Raw genomic sequence first — 27,684 nt, 5'->3', positions numbered from 1 at the left:
GTGTATTCAAAGTTGAATTTATTGCTAGTTCTAGCTATTATTAGACAAAGTAACTGATATTTGTTCACAGTGACATTTCTTTGCCCTTTCGAAGAGACTTTTAATAAAACTTCAAGAAATTTTGTCGGTTCTACCTCTGCATGTCAGCGATATGCAATCGAGTAATTACTGAGTGATTGATGTTAATCCATAAAATTAAACCAAAGCACGACACGGTTTGACAGTAAAAATTTAGCAAACATCACTCTGCATGGCATCAATGGACTGATTGTGGGTATCATCCAAGGCTTCTATACAGTGACAAGTATACGCTGGCATGTTTAGTAGTACATTAAACAATCAAAAGTCCAATCATCCAACGTACACAATATGACAGTTCATTCTCAGACAGGCGCGATATATCATTAGCTAAACAGAAGACAAAGGAATGTCTGAATGTCACTATTCTTCGTCAGGGGCACCCTTTGACCTTAAATACGTTGACGACATCAAGCTTTGTCTTCAAGAAAAGCTGTAAGACATATTCTGACAGAAGAAATTGGTAAAAACGTTCATCAAAGAAAGTTCAAAGGATCGGCACTGAGCCGTTCATAGCTTCTTAGTTTCGAGGACAAGGATGGTTGAAGTGATGATGCCGTACCTTTCTGGGGTACTAGTCACAACTGGCATGAATGGTAAGATGGTAGTGGGGATGTATTACATCTTGAATACGTATCATTATCATTGCAGTAAGCTATAATGGATGTACATTTAGCTATATTTATACGATTTATTTGCAAATTAGGAAATGTTCAACTGACTGCACAGACTAGAACAACCACGACTCATCCCATTAACAAAACATTACTTTATTTGTACTCGATATCATTCATGCATAACTAATCGCACTTGTCGCATTCGCAGTAAATCAAGTAAATGGAAGGGGTGACGGATTACAAATTAAGCTGTCACCCCTCTTTATTTATTGGACAACTGCAAAAGCCGAACTATCGCTTTCACTCCAGCTGAACATTCAAAGAACGCTATATCCGAGTTTATCGTTAGAAAGAAATAGAAGGCCCATACGATCCTGATACATCACCGACACAATGGCGACCATAAAAACAATGTCAGCAAAGTGACCAAGGTCTCCTTGTTAAAAAGACAACGGCAAGAATTTGACAAGCCTATTACGCTGGCAAGCAAAAAGGAAGTCGACAAATAATCGATCAGAATATGCGATAGTAGGAAAAATGAAATGTGTAGGCCGCATTTCGTGTCAGTTGGGGAATCTGAGCATTTACGAGGAAAAAAGATCCAATATTTCTTTTAGAAGAGAAGCAAAGACATGGACGACGACACGACCTGCACTGAAACAAATGACAGGAAGACGGTAAATAATCGATCTGCAGATTCGATGGCAGAAAAGGCGTCACATGCCAACTCTGTGGAATCTGAACCTACCCGGAAAAGCATGCTCGTACCATTTGCAGGATCAACCCATTGACATGTTTGGCAATGAAGAAGATCGACTCCTGGAGAAAAAGTGTCTGTCAATTCGATGTGATCGGTGTGTTTTATTGGGTGCTTCCAATCATCCAAATGCATTCGATGCTTTTGAGTTTGACACGGTGAGATGTAACGTGAGATTGTGTCTAGTCCGACAGCGTTGTGTAATGGATCGCAGGGGAGTCGGATGAGATGATGTTGTTAATCGACTTTTTAACCAAAGACAACTTCAGAATCTGAATCTGTCGCCGTCAATCAGGCATGCCTATTGCAAGCGTGCAATGTCTGATACTGTGCCATGGCGACTGTGGGGTAAATTCCTAGGCTTTGGTATGCAAGGGCCAATCCACCAGTCACTGGTGTGTCATGCAGCAGGAATAGGCTCCTGTTTCTCAGGTTGCTGAACCTGGCAGCGGACACCTACTTACATTGAAGATGATTGTAGACCAGATCACAATGACCACGATGACGTGGCTTTAAATCTACTAATCACTTCCAAAACAATTCAAATTCTGACCACATTCGAATACAAGCAGTAAAACATAAACTCACCGAAATCCGATCAGAGGTCAAGTGTTTTCACTCAGGTCTGTACCATCGATAAATCGATGCAGTATAGTCGACCATCTACATGTATGTTCACAATATAGTTAAATGGAATAACTTGTAGTTATATGTAGCTATGCAGATAGTTCATTGTTATAGCAAAAGTGACACATGTTTAGGGACGCAGATGTTTGCGGCCGGGATTCTCATTTAAGGTTAATGACATTTTAAAACTGAACAGTTTGTATCAGCCGAGGAATCACTGGAATGATTATCGTTAACTTGGCTGTGATACTATTTGCACTGGTAACACCTGCGACTATACCTTAATCGCAGTAGTTTGACCATCATTTAATGATCTTTAATGGGGCCGTGGATCTGTCCAATGAATAAAATGAAAATCAATTGACTGAGGTTCTTTTTCTCATAGTCACAACTGATAGTCAGAAATTGAAGAACATGACTTATTAGGAGTAGAAGTAGTTTCTCAGATGGTCCAACAGGTTTAAATTAGATAGACCTCAAAGTTACTTTGCAGTATTTGGCGTTCAAAGTGTCTTTCGACTGAAGTACAACAGAGAGCAGGAGGGGAGTCCTTCTGAGACATGAGAATCCGTAATCCGAGCACATCCCGAAAGCCGCGACTGAAAGAATATACTCCTTAGTATGGGCAAGCTGGTCTTGATGTCTGAATGGAGATTTGTCTCGCCAGTTAGATCAGACATCTAACAGATTCTCCGATTGGGCTTGGTGTTGGAACAAAGAAACGAGCAAATAAGGGTGAGATATGCCATGAATACTTATTCATCGGCAAGATGGTTGATTTGCCGGGCAACAACTAGCGCTCAGCCACAGGTCGAACTGTCGTCGTCTCGAAATTAGGGTGGTTGTTCTGGCGATTTTGTAACGATGGAATGTCCGTACGTCGATACATCTGGTGACAGATGCAGGCACTCCAACACGATCAGCAAGTACATTGTACATATAAGACCAGTTGCAATACTGATAAAGTATCAATTCGGATCAATCGTGAATAACAGCTATTTCATGTAAAATGTACATTTTATAACCTTTTCTTATCGTTAACTTAACTCAATCATTTTTCTGTCTGTATTTGACGAGCAACCTGATCACAACAAGTGATCGATCACGTATTAATACACATGCTGTCACTATAACATACATGTACATCTAAAAATAAAATTGAAAGTAAAAAGGAATCATTTCCCATGATGAAAATCAATATGATATTGGCTCGGATCGAGTCTTAAACATGGAACTAACAACCTTAATAAAAGAGGCACTTCAGCTCCAAGTAGTAATTAGCCAGGATAGGTAATGGGTCATGTCGAGTGGCGTGATAGCGGGTAATACTAGAATCTCGCCGTTTATACCACTATAATCAGAGTCAATCAAAGTCAGACGAAATGGTTATACAATCGCGATTTTCAATTAGTATTCTGACAATAAACACGCACAGTCAGTCAGATCGATACGTAATCATTTTCATTCACTTGCCAGTTGCAGATGCCCAACACGAAGGGTGGTCCTGTAGGTCAACCGTGGTTGAGTCGGGCCCAAATTGCATGAAAGAGAGTGAAAAGTGCCGCCTGAATGACAGGCTACGTTAAGCGTTGTGAGCTCTAGTAGTTGATGATTCTCTCTGTGAACCAGAACAATATATACCCCAGAAGAACAAACATACCCCAGTATCTGTACAACGATCAGGAACATGTTGCATCTCAAGTAGTCTTATCGAGAAACCTTATTTTTCAAGACGCCCTCTCATTAATCAAGAATATTCTGTACGAAAACGCAACCTCAAAAGCACTTCTGAAAAACAATGGAAAACGACTGTTTAACAACCTCAAACACACAACGATGTCAAATTATAGAAATCCTTGCTCCGTTCAGTTTAACTAAAAGTCGTAGCCTTTGATGGCACCTCAATAAACATTAGCAGAAAGCAACGGTTATCTTCATGACGAGCTTTGATCGTCTTCTTCCTCCAAAGTAAAGATATTTTACGTTTATCTTCCCCGCTTATCAAGGGCATTTCAGTTATCGGAAGAGGACTTCCGATGTAATTATAACGTCATATTTAAAGAGGGTCGATAACCTGTTTGACTGAGGTTTGCAAGAATGAGATAGTGTTCCTGAGGACGTCAGATGGGTTTGGCTAGTCGGAATTTAATCGGACTGCCTCGTCGGCCTAATGACTGTCAACCTATGTGACGCTTCACCAGTGCTTATTTGCGTGAACTACGCATCAATATTCCAGAGTGCAGAGAAAGGTCTACACGTAGTCACAAGCGTCAAGCAACAGGTTCCCTACTTGCGTGAATCTCTAGAAAAAAGCACAGCCATGTCGTCGGACAGAATGCCTGGGATGGATTGAGCCCTGGGCATATTCTGTCACAACTCAGTCTCTAATAGAGAAAGGGAAAGCCGAGTGCTTGAGGGGATGATTAAGGCTTCCAATCTCCTTAATCCCTCGCTCGCAGCAATGAATAGCAAGGATGGGAATGGCATCTAAACTTGCAGCTGGTCCCTCGAGGCAAATTATGTCATATTCTCTACCAGCAAAGTTGGGCTGCCGTAGGTATAGAGATACTTCCAAGATTTTGCAAAGGATGATTTGATTCATCGGACATATAAGTCATCGGTGCGCGGTATACCCATCTTTATGACGTGATCAGTGAATTGTGGGGTACTCGATGAAGCCATCGTTGTCTTCGCATACATGGGTAAAGTGCTCGCCCCCTCCCCTGCAATAACTGACCCTGGTGCTGTCCGATGGTCATTCGCAAACTGAGGCAAAGAAAACACTCCTGTCAATAACAACAGTACGAAATGCGTTTCTGAGACACAAGTTGGTACAGATTTACACCCTGATGACGGGATGCTGTAACTGTAGAGAGAACAGCCTGCGATCACCGAGTGAAAGGACCTCACCTAGCTCTGGAGGCCTACGTCTGAGCTCCGTTAACGTCACTTAGTCCTGATCCAAGGTAGTCGAGTATGTTGGCCTCAACGGCGTGAAAAACCTGAAAACGGCTCAACATAAACCATGAGAACATCACTGCTGATAGCCATGTCACCTCTTGAGTTGCGTGCCAGTGTCGAAATAAAGCGAAATACGGCGTTCCTTAATCGATACACAGTTTATCCATCTCATGGCGTGCTGGGGGGTAGTGATGATCCGAATGGGCGGTGAGCCGTGTTCCTCAGCAGTCATCACGGAATGCGTGACCAAGTTCACGGGGCCAGTTGGCCAACTATTAATTGAAAATTGTAGCGCTGAACTATTTAAGTGTAGATGGTATCTTAAGCGAAATGGTGGTGAGGCTGATCACGCACTGATCGTGTCTTGAACTAATGATGTGACGTCACGTCATGGTGGAAGAAGAAGATGGATGGATGAGAAATATTTGTTTTGTGCTTAACAAGACAACAATGTTACGACCTGGTGATAAGACATCACAAACACGTTATCCTATCGGCGATGGGGATTGACAACAAGTTGATTGAGTCAATCAGTTCACATTTATGGCGCACAATACAATGATACCGGGTGATGTACATGCTCATGTCGACCAATAATGAAAAGGATTTATTTGAAGCTTTAGGGAATGTGGACCATTTATCCATGGTTTCCTTAGTAATGACACACTCCGTAATTCATATGTTGGACAACTACACAACGAACTAACTTAACTTCGTTGTTGCGGGTTCAGGGACGCTGCCCGAGGATAGGATAGCAATCTCTGATGGCAGCAAATTTGATTCTTTAACCTTGGTCGGAGTAGAATGACGCTGAGTTATCAGTTAGAATGGATCGGGTAGCAATGGGAATGGTACTGACACGGCCAAGTTCGGGGCTTGCTACTTTCGTTCAAGGTAGAAAGAAAGTTGCAAGTCCTGCAATGTCGGGACATGATAAATCATCTTTGGTTGTTGCTGACCTGGTTGATTGTCTTGCCATATCGTGAGTGCGTATGCAACCTACCTTAACTAGTAAGTTGAATCAAAATGTTCTGATAACCTATGAAGTTAAAGGGAACTAGTGAGACATACCTGAGATCTGTACGTGTTGCGACAACGGTTACTCAAGCGATACATGGTGAGATATGACCATTGCGAGAAGGAAGGCTTGTTGGTTCTTTGGAGACCGTGTAAATTTAGCATGACGGTTTATCACTAATGCACATTTATCCGTAAAGTCTATTCGTTCAATAAAGCCTCATACGATACCAATGCCACGAGAATAATCACCTGCGGCCTAAAGTATACATAAAGCACACTGATAAGGAACGATTGAAATAAGAGTTATTATTTGTAAATACATATTTTACGCTTTATCTTCGAACATACCTTGCCTGAAAACTATTTCGAACAGTATGACATTTCATTGACCCACTAAGTAAGCTTATGTGTGATTATTATCATTAAATATAAGTCATTCACCAAACTTACCTGAGAGGGTTTTTTTCTGAATTTTGACACCCACCTTCCGACCGCAGGAAGCTCCGACATTGGCCCCAATGTAATGGAGAAAGCGCATGTGGGCTGATTTAGCGCTGGCATACATGATCATGAACGCGCCCGACATTATCTAGGTCAATCTGGCATGGGTTGATACCCGCCTGCATCAGTTCGCAGTCGGACAGTGACCCCAGGGAATGCTTAATCAATCTAGGTGCAATCGTATAGGTGCAATTGGTGGTGTTTAGGCGATATCGATGCGATTCATATGGTTTTTATCCGCGACATATCGCTTTTTTCCTTGCAAATGGCACTAATGCACCACTAATTAGTGCAGATATATCGACCAGCCTTGAGAGTAAGGATTATATGTATTAGCGACCAATTGCAGATGTGGCCATGATTATGGTTTTTTTTATCTTTCTAGGGATTTTCGTCGCCACTATCCATCGAATTCGGTCTGGTGTGCAGGGCATGCATGTGCTAATTAGCCCACATGATATTGACCATTTCGGAACCTGACAACTCGGTGTGCATCCCGAGAACGGAAGCGGTCAAGACTGTTTTTGTAAGGATACATTATTGATGGAATCATTGATTGATTGGTCAATACCACAGTAATAGGCGCAATGTTTGTGTGCATTATCGTACATCAATGTCTCTGTCTATAATGACTTAACTGAGAGCAAATGATAAAGAAGGAAATATCAACAAAGTCAACATTAATGATGCCATTAGTATAGCGAGAATAGATAGGAAAAACAAAGTGATGGTATCATAAAAATGATCAATGGCCATTAATTATCAGAGGTTTTCTCTCATATAGCTGATAGCCTCAGGCAACATCAAATGTCAAGAGTTAAACCATATCAATACAAAATATATTGAAGAAGAGTAATTGTGCATTTGAGGTCTACTGGTGACCAACCAGTTGTAGTCAGAAAGGTGGCTCATAGACATCAACTTCTTATGTCTAATATAGACGAAGATCCATCATCAGAGTTTCACGGAGTACGGTACGTCTAACCATCACCACAATCAGATGAGATGAGGACAAAGTGTTAGTCAAAGATGCTGTCAAAAGTCTCGATAAGTGAATAAGCAGTATTTCCGCGTCCATCGATTATATGACATGAACGTTACTTGTATTCCTATTATCCGGCTAGACATCAATGGCCATTACAATATCATTAATCATAGGTGGTGAGGTATCCAATACTATGATCGGTAAACCCCGTTTGCCCGTGACAACACCGACCACTGATGACAAGTTGTCTCCATCAAGTTGACAGATGTAACAGGCTTCTTGACCACTTCCCTTTACTCACGGGGTGGATCGAGAGCATTGTGATACTTTCTTTTTTATCATGTCGACTTAACTGTCTCGACGACCAGCTAGCCTACAGGTGACGGTTTGGCGATAACGAATGACCTTTTGAGCAAACATAACGCTGCTGCTGGTTCAGAGGTCATTTTGTATTCGTCCCAGTCTTCAAACCGCTCCGTCGTATAAGACCAATACTGAAGTCATCTTAAAGCCTGCTTCATTCAACAACGAGTCGGACTTAACCTAATCACGTTCATGGAGGACGTTCTAAATCACTACAAGCTTCCTTTGACATCTTCTAATCTCGGGGAGACAACTCTAAATTGGATATGCCGTTTGTGAGATTAGACACCTTAGTTTCAAGGAACCCTTGGTCTCTATAAACTAGGCCTTCTCCACTTACGACCAGAAGGTATTCGGTCTGTAAATGTTGTGCTGTGTTAAAACCGATGTTCGAAAATAACGGTAGCGCTTGTCACCACTGAAGTCATTGGTTCGACGTCCGGTCGGTCACGTCTTTATGTGATCAAGAAGATGACTACCTAAGACAGCGTAGATTCTATCTGCAATGTCCTTCGACCTATTGGAGGTCATAATGGCCAGTTGAGGAATCGACTACTTCATTGATTGCATCGATCGGATGGGTCAAGATTCAACAAGACATCACAGGGATACGCCAAGCGATCAATTGGTGTTAGCGCTGGCTCGGCCAATTAGAGATCGTTTGTTAGCTGAGTATTTAGTTTCCAACTGAGACTGACATGACTGACTGACTTCTTTCGCGAAAATTTCAACTTAAGACGCTAGTCGGGATGATCTTTCGGTACCGATCGATATGCAGCTATCCCCCAAAGATCCTACATTGCTGCTCATCCAAATAGACCCTCAAAGACACAGACAGTTCCAAATTGCCATGATTGGACATAAAGAGAGAAAGGGTTAGGATCAATTATCGCCTCTACTCTCTCAACTGTTTCCTTCATGCTCCGATAAGACATTCTCCAGGCGACAAAACTTGCCTACCATGTTAGGAAATTAGCCATTTGCACTCTCCAACAGAGCTGATAACGAAACGACAAGGTCTTTAGCACCCCGAAGCATTCTTCCTAAGATAGATTTCTGTCAAAATGTTTTGAAATCTTGTGGATTATGACATCCTACCTAATGCACTCTTGGGAAAATTGATTATTCTAAGAACAACCTCCACACCCATTTTCCTCGAACCCGCAATAACTTACGAACGGTAAGCTCGTCGGAATTATGACCGAAGGGCAACTGAGATTGAAAAACATCAGAACTCTCGTAATTGAATTGCAAGAAAACTGATGCTGCCCAGACCAGCAATTTGTATTCTTGAAAAACCACAGGAAGGAAAGGGGAAACTGCGCACCATGCAACTATAATCTGAAGAACTGACATGGATTCCGACCAATATCTCGAGACAAGCTCAACTTCACCGAGTAGCCGGACACTGATGTACAATAATCTGTAATGAGTGGCGATTCAGACTCTGTTGTTGACATGGCCCGCTAAGTTGGGGGTCTGAGCTAACACTTGCGTTACTGGAGACTACAGACATGTGTAGTGATGTACGATACTGACTCTTCGATTTGAGAATTCTCGCCATTATGTACGGCAAGCATGCACCTGCTGTCGATGCATCAGAAAACTCAATTGAGTGAAGAGTATTGCAAGTATCGGCGATAGAAACGGAGCTACCAGTGTAAAAAGAAACTTGTTACTTGTAAAGTAAGCTGGCAGGGAGTACTTTTTCAGCCAGATCTAAACACATGCTGCTTATACAACACCACTATCGAAGTTCTGTCTGGACAGTGGACAAAAATTAGGATCACGGAATCACCGTTTGTTTTTCTTTGAGGCTCCTTTGAATAATTACCGCCTATCTCTGCCAGCCGAGTTGGCTAACTCCTCAAATAGGTTTTCTTATTCTCTGCGTGCCGGCCTTTGATCATAGTCTCCTTACGATAGCTACAGGAGTGGAAAGGAGTGATATGTAAGTCTATTGAAATAGACTGTAGAATAGAAGGGGTTCATGGTATGATAGAGAGGGGAGGAGCCATAACTTATAACAAGAATCAAGACATCTACTTACTAAGCTCGTGAGATTCGGTTATTCTGCTGTATCTTGTATCGGAGTATTGACATCGATCATGTAGTGCTCCAGTTCTCATACAGAAACATTCTCGGCATGCCGTTCTTTCCTTCTCAATACCGATGGATCAAATAACTTAAAAACATTCCACTTATGGAAGAAAGCCACAATGCAACGATAATCGATAGTGCATACTCGGATGCCAGGGAATGGGAAATCCGGTACCGATTTGATCCCAGGTGGTTCAATGTTTCGTTTTTATTACCACCACCTTTGTTCGATGTCGTTCCCGTATCAGTCACTAGCAATGAGATTCTGAAAATAAGTTAAAGTGACTAAATTCATGAAACCCACCACTTCCTGACTTGACAGTAAAATGTCTCGAAAATAAAACAGATTCAACTAGGTAGAGAGTTACAATGCCTTGCTTCGATCTGGCCTCATTGGAAGCTGGTAACAATTTGAACCCAGGTGGTTCAATGATAATGCAGTACCATTCCCCCTTTTCAATGAGGTTATCGTATTCATGCATCGGTCGTTGGCAGAAGACGAAATCAGTTGGTAAAAAAGATGAGTAAAGCCCAGTTCATGAGAGCCAATACTTCGTGACTTTCCAGTACTGATGCTTCCAAAAACTCTACAAGATTACCACTTGGTAGAGAGCCACAAAACCACACTTCGATTTTGCATCGGAATGGGAATCGAGTAACGACCAGAACACAGGCGGTCCATGCTTCGTATTTCTTACTATTCCCTTCGGTCGTTGATGATAACGTATTTCATGTCTATCACTCACGGGCAAAGGAAGCCGTTTCAGATAAAATGAACCTGCAAAACAATCTTATGTTTTTTCCAAATTTCAAATCAGTGATTCATCATGACTTATTCAACACGATTTAACATCCAAGATAAGATAATCACTCAAAGGGGATTTCTTTTGAATCCAATAATCCATTTGCATGTCAAGACATCTTTCAAATTAGATTAGAGAACTAAGAAATTATCCATTGGTGATTAAGGCAAAAATATGAAACGAAACGATGATTAAGGCAAAAACACGAAATTTGGTGGATTTTCCAGCGATTTGATGATGATAATAGTGGAAGAAGTTCAGGAAGTAACGAATGCTTCTTCGGCAAGTCTCGCCAAATAGACTAAGCTATATTGCCTTCATTTAGATGGAATAGGCTTTTTTATACCAATCATGGTAATTAATGAGGATAATTAGTATCTCTGTTCAAGCGACACATTCTGACATGATTAGAATAGTGCAAAAAAATAAGAATGGCTTGAACAGGTTATGTTTGTAGTAAGATCGTAACATCATTAAATTGATATAAGATATGGACGTAACCAAAATCATGCTATAAAACTCAATCTTATTGATGATGTATTTTCGTGTTTCCGATGATATGAATGGCTTTCATTTGTTGAGGAATTTGATTTATAGGAACAGCAAGTAATGTTTCCTGAAATTAAATCTATGATAATCCTTTGTTCAATGCACTCTCCGTCTTCAGAGTTCGAAGCCATTAAGAAAATATCCACTGATTAATATGCAGAATATGTCATTCTAAGGAAATGTTGCTTAATAAACTTCAAGTTTTCATAGATCAAAGGCTTTTGTTTGACTGACGAAGTGGACGGTATTTCTTGCGGAGTTAAGTTTTATCAAAGGGGACTGGGATCGACTAATTAGAGCGTATTCAGGTTTTTTCTGAGATATGATGGGGACAGGTTTCGTCGTCCTCTGTCAAATGATTTGACTGATCAGTCTGAACAGTTAAAAAGTATCTTTTTAAAGTGTACACTTTTAATCCATCAGCGCGCTAAAGCTGACCAACTTTCTCCCCACCAGCATCTTTCCCCCCATTCACTATTTCCCCTAAAGACAAAGCAGGTCTTCCAATCACTGTAAGCCTACTGGTACTCAATCAACATTTTTTTTCAGAAAATGAAAATCTACAGCCTAAGAGTAAAATCATGTTTAAACTCCCCAGAAGTGGATCAGTAATCAAGATCCAATTTATTTTGTTATTGGCACAGCAAATATGCCAAGCCAGATGACCGGATTGGTCCGCTTTGAAATCTTGTTGACGAAGGACAATCCTTGAATCGTATTACACTGAAACAGAATCCGTCTTAGAAATGGATCAAGTATTTAATCCTGTAGTGAGACAATAGCTCAGTGCGAGTTGAGAATTTGAGAGTATATGACAGCAGAGTGTAGTTTACTGAAGTCAGTATTGATATTATAATCCCCTACCGACATTTATGCTCACAGACTCAATTACGTGGGAAAAGATAGATAGTTCTCTGAGTTTTCCCAATGGACTATTTAACAATCATAAACCGATATAAAGCAAAGATGGTGACGCACGAGCCACTGTCAGTGATCTGGTGCGTGTCTGAGGAGATCATGCAATGACCTAATGGAGCAGGAAGCAAGCTTTGGACAGTGTCAACATTCTTCGAAACGTTGCCTATCTTCTGTCGAATAAAGTCGAAATCGAGACGCATATACATTTTCCTGCGAGCATGAATTATTGATGTGAAGTAGGATCTTCATTAGTCATCTGTGAAAAATGCTGCAAAAGTGTACTTCGACCTAGGTTTTGTCGGATTCTTTTACTGCTATATGTTTCATAAAGTAGTATGTTGGTGACTACGGGACGAAATAACCTACTGACCTAGTTTGGTATGTCCTTGGACCATATGTAGATTCATATGCGACCTTCACCTTTGTACAGGCCGGGAAATCTCCCTGACCTTGGTAGACATGAACGTTCATATGTTCCGTGGTCACATTCACTGGGTCAAAAGGTCAGTTCATTCCAAAGTCGCCCACATACTACTTAATAAAATGCCTTCATCGCGTTTGTTCGTTCGGAAATCACAAAACCAGCTTACAAAAAGCTGTACATGTACAATATCCCATTGGAAACAACATAGACCACTCTTTTTGGCAATCATGCAGCTCGTGCGATAGCTACTTCCCATTCATGATCGAAATGTGTCCTGATCAGCGTCTAATCATCTTCGCCGAGTCAAATGCTAGCTGATGGAGAAAAGATTACACAATGATCATGATGGTCGAATCAAATTATGCCATTACTTGGTCAATCGATTTGGCATCAATCGAACTCACATGATCTCGAATCAACCATATGCCGTAGAAGGATGGAACAAGCTTGGTGGACGATACCATTGTCATTGAGGTCATCGATACATTCATTTCCTTGCACCATTGTAAAGTTCATAAGTGTTTCTACAACTCGGTGATTCCCTTAGGAGGAACAGGAAGAAACTTTACACATGATACATTGTAATGATTGCAACATCGTCAAACAACGTACACCTACTCCAATGCAAATTCCGATATTCGGTTTGTCAAGGGGAATTGAAGAGTTACATTTGCCTATTGTTAACAGGACAATGATAGGAAAGAATACTCTCTCATCGATCAATATAAGTGGGAGTGATCGAGTGGAATATCACACACTTAGTGTGATACAGATGGGAAAAGATTTTCTAGTTTCCACGGACACAATATACAGGTCAGACGTACGTCTACATGACCTAAATAAGTGCTACTATTATCGACTGCATCAACCATACTACACTGTAATTATAATGGGTATAATGATAAGCCTTTACCAAAGAAGGTTAGTACATTTACTTTCGAATAAGGTACATACATGAAGATGGTAGGTAAGCAACACCTTTTCTCAACAGTGGCAATACTCTTAAGTGGACGATAGAACTTTTTATGATCATGGTAAGGCATCATGTTATGAGCCTAAATGTTCCTGGGCTCCAGCACTTGGGAAGAAACGGATATTAAAAAAGCAATGACTTTGTTAATCCGTTATGTGAAGAAGGAATTTGGTCCTGCTTTGGAAGATAGACACTCGCTCTGTATGGGTGACTTCACTATGCCATGCAAGGAACAACATCGCTGATCGAGAGATAGACTTGAGTGAAAAAAGTCACTTCATGATGACCCCCCCCCCCCCCAAATTCCTGTCTGAAATGAAGTCTGACTTCACATCCCGAGGCTAAGCTGGGTGTTGCTAAGCTGGTCCCTCTCGTCGCACCTATCTTTACCATTGATCGATCATCGAACTCGGATGTTCTCAACTTTAAAGGACTGAAGACCACCACCACAGCAAGTTGTTTCATGCCTGCTACCCTACTAATGCAATCAACTTCAAGTGCTTTGTATGCCTATTGAACAGCGAACAACTTGTCCAATTAGGAACATCACAAACTTTTCACAAATAAAAAAATTGAAAAAGACTCATCAGTTTGTCAATGAGGAAAACACTTCAGATTTAAATGCATACACAAGGTTGATTTTAGATTTTTTCCCTTCGGATTTATTTGTCAATTTGTCAATTTGTCCCATATATCCCTTAACGTCTGTCTTAACAGAAAGCTCATTTGGTGCAAACTATGGCCGCTTGTCAGGTGCGATGACAACAAGATGACAGCCTTTAGATTCCGCCTGCTTAGGTTCGTATCCGCAATGGGAATGTCCAAACATCCCCCCAGAGTTTTCGTTAAGGACTTAACGATCTGTGGTCAACCTGCCACCTCCTATTAGCTCTTTAAGACACTCTATAAATGTAAAGTGCATTCTTTCGCCTTGCACAAACAGCACGAGTGCAATGAAGGAGATGATTCGTGTGTTTCTAAAAGCAGGACTGCTGTCACCCTATTCTAAATATTCTTTTAGGATAGTACATGCCAATGTGCTAGCATATATTCCAGTTCAAATCGAATATTCAGCTTATTCCGGGACCATAGACAGAGTTGAGAAGAAAACAACTCGAGAAAAACACTGTCGTATTGAATAAAAACAAAATATTCAGCTATACTTTTTAGTTTGCAACAGGTTACTTCTAAACTGTGGCGTCCTCTCTTCCGCTAAATCAAACTTTTTTTTCTTCAAATTATTACACAACACCCGATTTTATCAGTATTGCAGTAGCCTAATCTGCCCTTAATAAGCAAAAGGCAGTACTGACCTATGTTTTTAATGATGAAAAAGGGAAGAAAGTCTCAGTTCGTTACGTTTCCCATGAATCAAATTGATAAAATCGTTTTCATTCACCTGTTGATACTCCAGGTGCTACAAACTGGCCAGGTTAAACCAAAAAGACAATCAATACATTTGTCAATCCATTTATTAGAATAATTGAGACTTGATTGATTTGATTCCATTAACCCATGTCACCTTGTCTCTTGGGACTGGATGTGAAGGAAAAGCATTTCATATCAATTGGTTGAACTCGATTTGATGGGCTTGCCTGATTCGAGCCGTAACTTCAAGTTAAACGCAAACTATCCTTTGTGAAAGAAGGGAACAAGTAAGAGCAAACATTCTTCCACCAATGATAAAAATGACGGTTATTGTATGGTACTTTCAGATGTAAGAAAAAATAAGCACATTCATGATATAATCGAAACTGAGATACAACCTACCTCTGAACCGATGACGCTAGGTTTATTCCCTTTGCACACATGACAATGAGCCTCCGACAAAACGATAATGCTCCTCCCTAATTGTCCTTTTCACTGAATTGCCGATGAAACTCGATCATTTGCTGATAAAACGAGCAATTTGCTTAAAAGTTTATTTTCAACAACCTTCAACAACTTCCACTGCTAAACAACTATTATCATTCCTTAGCTAACCTGATGCTTTGACAGAAATGTCAATACATGTCTTCTATCATTACCGTTTTACCAGGAAACACCAACAAATTTAAGAATCTCGATCACAATTATCTCGTTACCGACAGGTTTACAATGCCTTTGGTCAAAACGAACCGAATTTAAAATTCTAATTTTACTCTCGATTAGGCAATGGTTTACTTATTCAAAATTGAAATTTCCAAGCCAGTGGTCCGGTTAATCTTTCAACAGAATTAACCATTGTGAGTTATTTTGTTGTATTTTGTACCAGATTAGAACTACACTATTTCCATTAAGTAAAATCTTTGGGATTTGCACACATTTAGTTGGGAACTTAAAATAATGTGTTTAGTTGATATAAGTGGTTACCTCCAAGGCCTATGCCGAAGCTATTCATTATATTTTGGGCGAGGGGAAAATAAGCACAGCAGGGTCTGGCTAAGGAGTGTTAGCTGTCGAGGTAAGGATCTCGAAGGGACCAATTAAGGTCCAACTAGTCATTCACTACGTTAAGCTAACGTATAGTTGATGACAGGCTTACGATCTGAGTGATATTCAAATGAACATGTCCCGTGAGTAATATCGTCAAAATGCCAATACGTTCTCGTTCGCGGATCTACTGAACCTCTCTAATGTCCTATGGAAAGAATGATGTTTTTCAATCCCAACTTTAAATCAAATTAACGAATCAGTTGCCTTGTGAGCAATATCAATACAATAAAATCATCCCAAATCGATTAGTACAGAAATTGCTTCTTCGGAAGACACACATGAAAAACATATAAAAAAATCAGACCAGTACAAAATCGATCAACATTTTGTCCACAGCTACCCATTTTACTCTTTTTTTACTTGCTATCCACTTTTGCCATTATGTGGCAAACCATTTCTTGGGCAATAGCATTATTTCACAAAGCCAATAATTCTTCCTGTGCCCGGATACCTCTGACAAATAATAGGCTAAACCTATCCCAGCGGTCAGAGAATCCTTTCAAGACGAATACTTCTTTTATTGAATGATGCCAAATTTCTTTAGTGTTCTTTTTTACAGTAATCGACGCAGGAAAGAGAACGATGTCATAACAAGCAGAAACATTTCTTGGCATTTTCAGCAAAGCAGAAATCTGGAGTTTCCATAACATCCATCTGTATATTTGTTATGATAACAGCCAGCTTAGATAAAAAAATCCATGATTTCCATTTCTCTTGATAATGTTAATTTCAGAGATGATTTGAAAGAAACTGAAAGAACTAAATAAAACTACGGCAACTGTGTGTATACCACAATGCACACTGTATAAGGCCCCAAGAAGATGTATGTGTTCCACTTCCACGTCACTCCAATGTGTCTGTCAGTCAAAAGTTTGCCTGGATCTAAACGTAGGTATACCCTATGTCTTAAGTTGGGACATCTAATCATACTGTGTGCAGTTGAATGCAAAAGTACATGGCTTCATTATTGCTCGTTCAACATACCAGTCGCTGATATTTAAAGCTTTTGATTGAAATTGATAGATAAATTGGATCAATAAAATGTCCATTGACGATTTATAACTAAATTTATCGACGAAAATCACGAAATGAAGCCATTAATTCTGATGATATTGAAACGATATTGATGGAAGTCACGCTGCACGTTGTGCTTTGGTAACCGGAACAATCCAAGACTGATTACAAAACCATTATTGAATGGAAAGAGTCATTACTTGCAGAGGCATGTCATCATCTCATATTGACTGAGTGTCACAGTAATGACTGCCGAGACAATTTCTAATCTAACAGCTTTGCACAGACGAAGGCTCAAGGTCATGACGGCCAAGAATCAAGCTCAAACGGAAGGGGCATGTTCTTATCTTACATAGACTGATAGTCATGGTAAGCTTACCAAAGAGTATCTCACACAGAGTCAAGGTTTTCGAAGTCTTGCTTGTGTACTTTTTTCAAGCTGAATGACACCACTTTCCCAAAGCACTATTCCCAAAGACTTCCTGTCGCGTTAACCAATCGGAAACCACCTCAAACCTGCTTCATCGGCTCACTATTCGGAATTGTACCAATCAAAAGGGAGCATTTCCGGCCTTTGCAGGCGAAGGAACATCAAACTCGTCTTCGAGATGGGCGAGCCTGGACTACCTCGTACAGGTATGTACAACATCCGTCAAGGAGTACACTGATGTTTGCCGTCCAACCTCACTGACATCACGACGGTGTTTCTCATGTTTTTCACGGACTATAGAATCGAAAGCACATCCCACATAATGTGTCAAAGATAATCGACAACAAGCAGTCTTCCTCGGTGAGAAAATCACTTCCCTTGAGGTATTTATATATAGTTTTATAATCGCGTTGCTGAGGAAAATGATTAGACATAATTAGAGTCTTTAGTGGCCAATTACACTGGAGCCCAAAGTAAGAGAAGGATCTAGTGTCGCGAGATCGGCAAGATCAAATCAATTGACTTCATGCTTCCTTCATTGGAAGACAAGAGTGCTTCGTGTTCTTTATTGAAACATTACCAGATGATTTGACTCAACCAATTGCCCTGCTACTTCCTGTTTCGATCATTATTTCAGAGTAAAATATCATATGAAAGTAACTTCATGTACATTGTATCTAGTATCGGTAAACAGAATAAAAGATATATACACATGACGCTTAAAGTCAGCTGACTCGGTCCTCCCCCGTTTGATGAGGAAAACAAATTGAATTACAGACGTATAAACACTAAGGAGTATCCTTTGAAGAAAATGTTCTGCGGGTGAAATCAGTCATTTGATTTTTTTCAAAATTGGATTTTCTTTTAGTATAGATGATATGCCAAGGCATCATTGGCATAGCATTTAGAATGAAGTACAACACGATCAATAGGATACACCCCAATAGAAATACTTTCAACTTTATCAAGACATGTATGACGTATATTTATTTATCTTGTGGGAGAGTAAAAATATTACGTACATCAACATAGGTTTCGAAGTTGTAGACGGTGACGTTAGGCAAAACTTTCCCTCACATCCTAGGTATGTCTGTTTGTGAAATCTTCTTATTTGCAGCGAGGGATGAATAGATGAGATGAGTAAGTCAGTACTATCGTATTTCAAGCTTTAAATTTGAAGTGGTGAAAGTGGTGGAAAGAACCCACCACCGTCAGATACATAACTGTATATTCAGACTCCCCTAGTTTAATATCACCTAATAGACCTACTTGGAATCGGGGTAAGCATAAGAATAAGACATATACTGCTTCCAGACGTAATGGTCTGCAACTCACCGAGATCCTGGTCAATAGTGAAATGGTCATCTCTTTCTGAACTAAAGTAGCCTCTTTCGATCGCAAAGTTGGAGTTGGAGAAGTAGGTGTAAATGAGTGTACAAGCTAATATTTCAATCAACTTGTCGAACATTTTTTACCACAACAGAAGCTCGCCTTCCTCATCCGTATTCGTCTCATTTGTGTAGTTTGTCACGATGTCGTGTCATGCACACTTAACTGCGAAATACACAGCGATGCAGAGGTGAGAAAACATCCAATGGCAAACAAAGTCATTGTAAAAGTTGGCCTTCGTTTACAATGACTAGTGCAACTCGAAGGAGAATATCTGAAATTACTAGTGAAGACTACCTCAACCTAACAAACGATCAACCTATAATCATCCATGCCATACAATATAACCTGGGGAAACCAGGTTATACTCTATTTGCACCACATATCGATGTCCGTCTTCAGCGATTTTAATAGCCCTGGCATAGTCGAATCGAGGAGTTTCGAGAGGTTGTCGCCCGATCTGGAGATACAGGTATCCTTGGTCGACTCTTAATTGATTGACGTTGATTTTCCTTCTTTATTAATATAGACAGTACAAAGAGTGTGAAATTGCTTCTTGCGGTAGCGGATAGGTAGCTCCAGGGCTGACACGAGGGTCAATAAATATTCCTGGCGTAACTAGATAACAGTTCGTCACCCGGGACGTCAGGTGATGGTAATGAAATTCAATTTATCTTCAATAAGCAATTTAGATATGTGATTCACTGGAGTCCAGAAGATAGCGAAGATAGAATTGATAACTCATTGTGCTAAAGCGTGATAGGACAGCAGCATGGTCTGACAATACATTTGTACAGGCAACTAAATGTGTCAGCCGGAATGGGAGTCGCAAAATATATTTCGTATCAGCACCTTGATGGACTCATTCGTAAAACTGCTTCTAGTTGTAATGGCAGACGATAAAAAAGTGAATGAATGACTCCGCCATTCTCAAGAATACTCCTAGTGTCCCTTATCATAGTCATCTAATTGGTACAAATCATGATATCCGGATCAGAAATACAGCCTCTTCGAGGGACATTTGGCGCTCAGACAGTGGAATCTCTGAATGTGTTTGTCATACAATCTTCGCTCAGTTAGCGTGGGTGCATGTGTAGAATGTTGTACGTACGTATTGATAATGATCGACTCGAATTCAATAAGTAATGGATGGTAATAATGTTATGTTGAGAGTGGAGCGACGTGGTTTCGATTGTGTGACAAAAATGCGCTGAAGGGTACTGTCAGCGATGTTCTTTATCTGATAGAAGTGTGGAGAAGCCACTGTCTTTTTTGATTTAGTTCATGTTCTAATCCTTGATTCAAACTTTGTGAAGCGCGCTTCCAATCTTCACAGGAGCAATGACCAATGCTGTATAAGTGTAAATTCTGCGAGCATGGCCACTGTGCACGGGCCTGTTGACTCTGCAAAACTCGTATTCGAACAGACTTACTCTGAGGGCAGATGTAAACAAGATTGCATGATATTACTGAAGAATGGCTAGTTATAAGCCACTACTATCAAGCTTCATTTCATCTAAATGTCCCTTGAATTATTTGTCACATAAAACCGAATTAAATACCAGCATGGAGACAAAGGGCACTTTTATCCTATCACAGTTAGTTTATTGTCGCCATACTTTATACCTTCGTGCTGTAACCAACAAAGCATTAGGGGTAACTGTGAATAACTACTGCTGTCAAGACATGGTTTTTTTCCTGTATTTTAGAGCGACCTTTCGTAAACCACAGTTTGGGTGTATATGTGACTAAAAATATCGTTTAAGAGGTGCGATAATCAAAGGACATGTAATATCATATCGCCACCCTCATAAAATAATTGCCAAATACTCAAATACGACTTAGGCAGTTTTATATCTGACTTAGGTAGGTCGTTGTCACAAAGGGGTCAACATAAAGGAACATACTGCAATACAGAATATCATACACAATTTCATACACAATATATTTCAGCACAGTCTATGTAATACCTTATGCGTATGCTACGACACTGCGACGGAAAAAGATGATGCTTTTCTTATCCGCATGGAAACTAATAACGCGTCCTTTGATCCTTTACGAAGCCCATTCTGTCCGGCTATTGTCAAGGACGTGAAGACATGGTCTTAGCCACAGTGACTTAGCTGCCAGAGATAGGTTCTCATCCATAATTATTTCCCCATTTTTCATCAAGTTATACTCGGTGTATGATGTCGACCTAAATGTCACAGCATCAACAAAGGATTTACATTAATAAACTTGTGAAAAATACGAATTGCTTCAGTCGAGTTGGAGTATTCATCCATTATAACGGCAAACAAGCCATATTCTCACGCGCTATTGGTCTTCGTGTCCCAAGGCTACGTCGTGTTTTCTTGTCAGAGACACCATACTGTTTTCGCCCATCTGCATCATATTTTCATGAGAAAGGCCAATATTCTACCCAACAAAGGAAAATTGGTATATATTTTTATACTGTACATTGTACTGTCTCGAGAAATGATTTGATGAATAGTCGGGCCTACTATTTATAAATGATGTGACTAAACCGTTGCAAATACAACGAGGGAGGATTATCAATGTAGTGGGTGGCATATTTTTGTTCGCAACCTGCCTTATGAAATTAGTATGTTGAAAAACTAAATATAAATCTGTCTGTTCCTTTCTCATCACTTTCTTTGATGTCCCACTGAGTCTGTGCCTTGACATTCTAGGCCCTATCTTATGTACTACATGCTCCAGTCTAACGTATTAGATGATAACATCAAAGATTACTGTACTGTAGTACTTCCATCCTTTAACCTTAAGCGCCGCGCAAACGAGACACCTTCTTGCAGCGACCTGCACTGACTATCGCATGAGACAGAAATCCTCTCGTTTGAGGAAGTTATTCCAGCTATTACAGGTTTTACCGGCAGACGAACAATCTTTTTATCGCCCTTTGCAATGATAATTGCCACAGGTCGCAAGTATGCCATATTTTCAGCACACCACGATATTCTTTGATTTATATAAAAAGCGTTGACATAAAAGTAATTCTCGTGTGGTTTTCCGGTCCGCAATCACATTGTATGCCTACCTTACGGCCGCATCCGACGCGGCACTCACCTGCTAAAACTATACAATTAAAGTTGATGAATTGATAAAAGATTCATAGATTAAATAAATGTTCATCAATTAAACATGAAAGCCAGACGTATGAATCATAACTGTGAACGTTCATATGTTGGTATCGGGTTATGGTCAGTGAATGACATTGGTGAATGGATAAAGTGCAGAAAGAGGAAGACACAAAAAATTACTCTCCAGATGAAAGGCACTGCATTAGAAGCAAATTGAAAACATTCCGGTCGTGTTATTTTGGCTGTCCTGAGCAAACCTTGGCGAACATGTGTAAACAACTAGCAGCTATTGGTGGGATACAGTTTTCCACACCTTAAGCCGCGGACTTTTCCTTGACAAGGCGGATATAAGGTGGTAGCGAACAACAACACATCAAAGATACTATTCGGACAATGATGAAAATGTTAGTAATCGTAATGTTAAAAAAATATTCCAGAATCTTAAAAATAATAATTTTGAGAAATGATTGAAGATGTGATTGCAACTGAGTACGTGTCGGACAATTGTAACTTCTCTGTTCAGGTTTTTTTTTCTCTCACGACTGATGTCCTTAAAGTAGCTTTAAGCTGACGAATGGCAGTAGAGGGATGTGAAAAATATCTTGAGCAACAAGTATATACTACAGAATCGTGAAGAACAATACCATCTCGAACCTTACGAGCATCTTGATGTAACACTAGGTTATGAAACGAAGGTCATGCGTGCGAATGTTGTTACTTGATAGTATGAGCCTTAAAAGGAATACAAGGTAGAGTGGTGTCATCAGACTTACCTAAAATTGAACCAAATGCCAAGTAAACTGTTGCTGAAATCCCGAGTTACTCCAAGGAATTCTCACAAGAGAAAGCTCTATCCGACCACAGGAACAACTGCATGAATGGCAAGCTAGCACCGGGCGGACAACCTTAAGTAATCTAAGTAGCTCGCATGGCGGAATGATCCCAATGTTTATAGCCCTTGTGTAGCGCCCAGGACACTTTCCACTGCCCTGAACCCTGTTTTAACGCGTTAGCTTAATTTGGCTTGTAGTTGGGCTTCGTTGGTCGGGAAAACAGGCCTTGTTAGGATAGCTGTTTTAAATTCAAGTGCCAGAACATAAGGGGGACACAATTTGTGTTCCCTAAGTAGATAAAATCGGAACATTTCCCCAAGGTCATCGACCCAAGGGAGGAATGTTAAAAACTGTTCCAAATTCTTCCGTCGCTCCATGACAAATTGATGTAACGTTCTTGAGTAGCCACACTCTTCAGGACAAACGCAATCATGGAAAAGCACATCCGTGCGTTTGCACCGATATGAGGATAAAACGAAACTGAGTGTCCAAGGAACAGCGATTCTATTGCTTTACTGACCAAACGACTCAATGGTCTATGGGGATTGGACCTCAATCAGTCATCACAAACCTCCCGCGCCTATTCATACCATGAATTGTGATTCGTAAAAATTGCCAAACCGATCAAATTGATGCTACGGTATGAAACCGGTTCCATATCTTGGCGATCATCGCATGATAAATTGCTTTGGAAGTCAGTGTTATATTTCACCGTTGCATTTGGATAGAATCCGAATATCAGTCGACGCCCAAGGTGTACTTGTTGTACGTGTAACGTGTTTCATACAAGAACGATGACATTAAGATATCTAATTTTCCAGGAGTTATTGGTTATATCTGATTCTGTGCAATGATAGCGATTATACTTTAAGAGCGAAGATTGGATTCTGCATACATGGAACAGTTTATTATAACTTTCTGATACATGATATAACAACCTGACAACAGCAATAAAGATCAAATTCGGAGTGTTTTAGCCTTGAACTTAAACTTTCTACATCGGTAAAGAATAGCGCAAAATCTTACGTTAGCCTTGAAAACACCTGATGAATGGATTGAAGCGCTTCATGCTGACGCAACAACTGCCCTCCATCTGGAACATTCTCCTAAGTCTCAGATCACTTAAAGTACAAGCCATCAAACAAATAAACAAAGTCTGATCAGGTTTGTTTGCCTTAAACAACATCGATTCCAAGCTTCAATGAGAATGAGCCTGAATTGTTTCGTTCCCACTGGGTTTAATGAATAGATTGTCTGTGTTTAGTTGGATCGATAAGATGTCGTGGTTCTCAACAGAAATTCGACCTAATTTATACTGCTTTCGTCAGATTCAGTATAACTTCCAAATCCAATCTTCCGTCAGGAATTCGCGGAGGCGCAACGACTTTGGACGGGGCTGAGGCGACGACACGTAAAGGCCTATACAGTAATCTCACGAAAATGTTAGCATTACACCACATAGAAATCTGGCGATTCACCGTAGGGTAGAGTACGTTTACGACGGCAATGACCTGCGTCAGGGTAGTTTAAACAGCTAGAAATGAAGATAATGTCGTGAGAACAACAGGTGACAACGCGCTGGGCATCACTCAGATCAATTTCAGCGGAAAGCATCCAACTTGTTGCGGCTTTACCTCGGCATTAACCTCACATCAATCGGTTTCAATGGAAAAATGCACAACTACATAACCTCTTATGAGCAATACCAAATATTCTTCCATGAAGACTAGGACTTCAACAAAGCCCTTCACTTCAAGCACTGGCAGAAGATCGCATGTCCTATCCGAACTCTTTCAACCGCGGAAACCAGTATGAATCCCACAGAAAAATGTCACAAGTTATTATTATTAAGTGGCCAGCCTTCATCAGTATATAAGCTTCATAATCGCATTGACCGCATCCGAAAATTCTTATATGTCGTACGTAGGAGCAATGACCGATGGGTATTGCGTCAAGTGTAAGCGATTATCGAGTGTCTCTTGCGTGACTCCGGGCAATTTTATCGGCAAGCGCCCTACATCACCTGTGCAAAGCAATTGTGCCCAAGTATCCCGGATCCTCTCTTGCCATAAATTAGCCGCCGTAATTATTGTAATCAGTTGTCGAAGAAAAATGTGTTCTGCTGTTGGCGACATATTAGATACAGGAAAAGACTGTCAGCTATAGTAGGCTACTCGATTCACCATCACTCTCGTCGTCTTTACCTCGCTGGCAATAAGAGAGAAAAGTCTGAGGGCGTATCGCATAACGTAGCCCAAACAGTCCATCTACCTTGTCGGAAAATGAAAGCTGATCGCCCAAAAGATAAACTTCATCATTGATGAAGGCGACCCTCAGTCATTCCAAAGTCCAATCCCTCTTTACGCGGCGTAAGTTAGTTACTCAGGCATGTAAGTGTTTTTTATGGTGGCACATACCAGAAGATAACATTAACTGTATGGATACCATGAATTTCTGACGTGATATTGATATACCATGATTAAAGATGCCATCAAACGGAATACGCAGAGTCGCCTTGGTTCGTCGTTCAGTAGGGTTTGCGTTTCGGCTGGTATGGCAGTGTTACACTTAGAACTACATGTATACGTCTATTGATTTGTGGTATCGACAGACAATACCTTGTGCCAAGATTGCAAATCATCCTCCAGATACATCTTAATTCACACCTTTCCCTTAATTCAATCATTTTCCTACTTCCAATCAATAGCCCGTCATTCTCAAATCTCTCTCAGCAGCCTCAGTTCACCGCTTCTCTTCCCATACTACGCTATCGACAGGGTCAAATAGCAGTCATATAAGCTATCTCATTAGTAACACGAAGATGTTTTTCTTCTTCGATGTCATCCATCATATAGAATTTATCAATATACCACCGAGCATGCTGGAGGGGGTGAAATCGCATACATGTCGTAGCGGCTGGGAATACCTGGTTTCACTTTTTTGAGAGTTTGTAGAATTTTAGATGCAAGCTACACTTACAATCGCTGTGAGTCAGCACAATCTCCATCCAAAACCTCATGGTCTATACCCCAGGGTGAAAACTATGTAGCCAGGGCGTGTCAGTGTTAAGAAAGAAAATGTGGCCATCAGTCTGCCCGCCCAAGTTTAGCATCAACGTCAAATGCGTTGGAGATACTACATCCCGAGTTAACGTTTTAGATATATGGGGTCGCTGCCCTGGACTACCGGAGGTCATCAGATGCGATGGTCTGGCTTTGACGTTCGGATTATCTACAACCTGGTGATGATGTCTTGAGGTGTCGTTACGTTTATGATTGATGGTGCCTCGGTGCACTGTAATAACCTCACAGTGCGTTCTGTTTGTGGTAGTTGGATTATCTGAACGGCATAAAGTTTCTTTTGGAGTAAAAGTTATGTTCGAAAAATGCAAGACTACGAAAGTTGTTCTGGCTCTACGTGACTTTGACGGCATCATATAAACGACACTCGCTTTGTTTCCGTTCACAAACAAATTCGTGCAATGAATTGAACTATCAAGCAGTTTTCAGTAGAATTTCAATAATCATGTAGGAGTCTGCACCATGCGGTGCCTGCGAATTTCACCATGATCATTACATTCACAAAGTTCATTGACATTGCCTGTCACAAAAAGAAAGCTATTTTGCAACAAAAGAAACCAACAAATACACGTCATAGCCTCTGGAAAAACGGGTAAAAAGATGGCTCTTTATATCCAATGAGACCGTGATTGGCGTGAACCGAGAGATTGAAAGACACTTCACACTTTTACGGCAGCAACTTCTTCCTTTAGGGAGTTTACAGTCTTTATGCCCGTCTTCATTCAACCGTTCGAGTGAACTTCGACACGTTTCGCTCCACTTGGGTCTGCGCTGCTGGGTTGGAGTTTTTTATTCTGAACACATCATGCGCCTTTCATGAGATTTAACACTATCAAATGTCCTTGTTAAAGGATTTATGGGAGGCGAAGCAGACGCTGGCATGTTTTAAAGAAACATTAGATGTCATTTGCCGAATGACGTGTTATCGACGGCTACATCCTTCATGTCTCATATAGACTGCATGAATCTCTTCAAAAGATTATACGGAAAAAAACAAAGAAAGATAATACAAGGAATGCTGTTAGAAAATATTCAAAATATGTTGTAACCACCAGCAATTCTACTATATATGAGACGATGAGTATCGTGAGCTGAGTGAGTCTTATCACTAAATGAATCCAGATAGCAGTCTTACAGGAGTGTTGACGATTTGGATCGTTAACTCCCACGAATTGTGGCTATAAACAGAATGTCAGAGATCATACTGTCATCACGAACTTAACGTCTGAGCTTTTGAGTACAGTCTCACTTCTAGTATTTTGTATCTTACATGTAAACACGTGTTGTTGTGTAGTCAGTTTAATTTTGCACTTGACAGGGTGCCAGTGTAATCCATAAGGTCGGCTAAGGACATACATCTACATGGAGTTCATATGACGTTTAAGAGGATTCGTAATCCTAGCAACACGAATTTTAGAAACCATATCGACGTGATCGACAGCCACACTCGATAGTAATATAATTGTTATCAGGTGCGATTCGGAAGACGAGTTGATCCCTGGAGGGTACCTGTTCTTTTCTGAGTCCATTTTTATATGTCTGCGTTGTTTGAGAAGTCTCTTGTCCCGTAAAATGCTTCGTGTCTCGAAGAGAGTTACGGCGTAGACAAACTTCAGCACCCAAACCTCACTTTACCTTGAAAGACTCTTTATGAACAGCGATTAGAAACAGTATTTTGAGAGAATG

General features: G+C 40.5%; 1 protein-coding gene across 2 annotated transcripts in view; it reads right to left on the bottom strand.

Moving 5' to 3' along the window:
• The window catches only part of LOC135489156 (octopamine receptor beta-2R-like), a 70,559-nt gene that overhangs the window by 24,213 nt on the left and 18,662 nt on the right, over nt 1–27,684 (bottom strand). Inside the window, exon 1 of one of the 2 annotated variants that reach the window (XM_064774366.1) lies at nt 6,112–6,184. The exons of the other annotated variant lie outside the window; for it this stretch is intronic. The gene's annotated coding sequence lies outside the window, so the exon portion shown is untranslated. Of the gene's footprint in view, nt 1–6,111; nt 6,185–27,684 lie in introns of those variants that run through there. 2 annotated transcript variants of the gene reach the window in all.

Source organism: Lineus longissimus, chromosome 6, assembly GCF_910592395.1.
Source record: "Lineus longissimus chromosome 6, tnLinLong1.2, whole genome shotgun sequence".
NCBI lineage: Eukaryota > Metazoa > Nemertea > Pilidiophora > Heteronemertea > Lineidae > Lineus > Lineus longissimus.
This window is presented reverse-complemented; position numbering and strand designations above follow the sequence as displayed.